This window comes from Alligator sinensis, unplaced genomic scaffold (genome assembly GCF_000455745.1).
Source record: "Alligator sinensis unplaced genomic scaffold, ASM45574v1 scaffold10_1, whole genome shotgun sequence".
NCBI classification, from domain to species: Eukaryota; Metazoa; Chordata; order Crocodylia; family Alligatoridae; genus Alligator; species Alligator sinensis.
The window spans coordinates 1,517,452-1,517,676 of record NW_005842169.1 but is presented as its reverse complement, the minus strand read 5'-3'; positions in this window follow the sequence as shown (position 1 = coordinate 1,517,676).

The window sequence follows — 225 nt, the reverse complement described above, 5'->3', positions numbered from 1 at the left end:
TGCATAGATGCTAGGGTCGGAAGGGACCTCAATAGATCATCGAGTCTGACCCCCTGCATAGGTTCAGATGACCCCAGCTAGATGGTTATCTAACCTCCTCTTGAAGACCCCCAGGGTAGGGGAGAGCACCACCTCCCTTGGGAGCCCATTCCAGACCTTGGCCACTCAAACTGTGAAGAAGTTCTTCCTAATGTCCAATCTAAATCTGCTCTCTGCTAGCTTGTG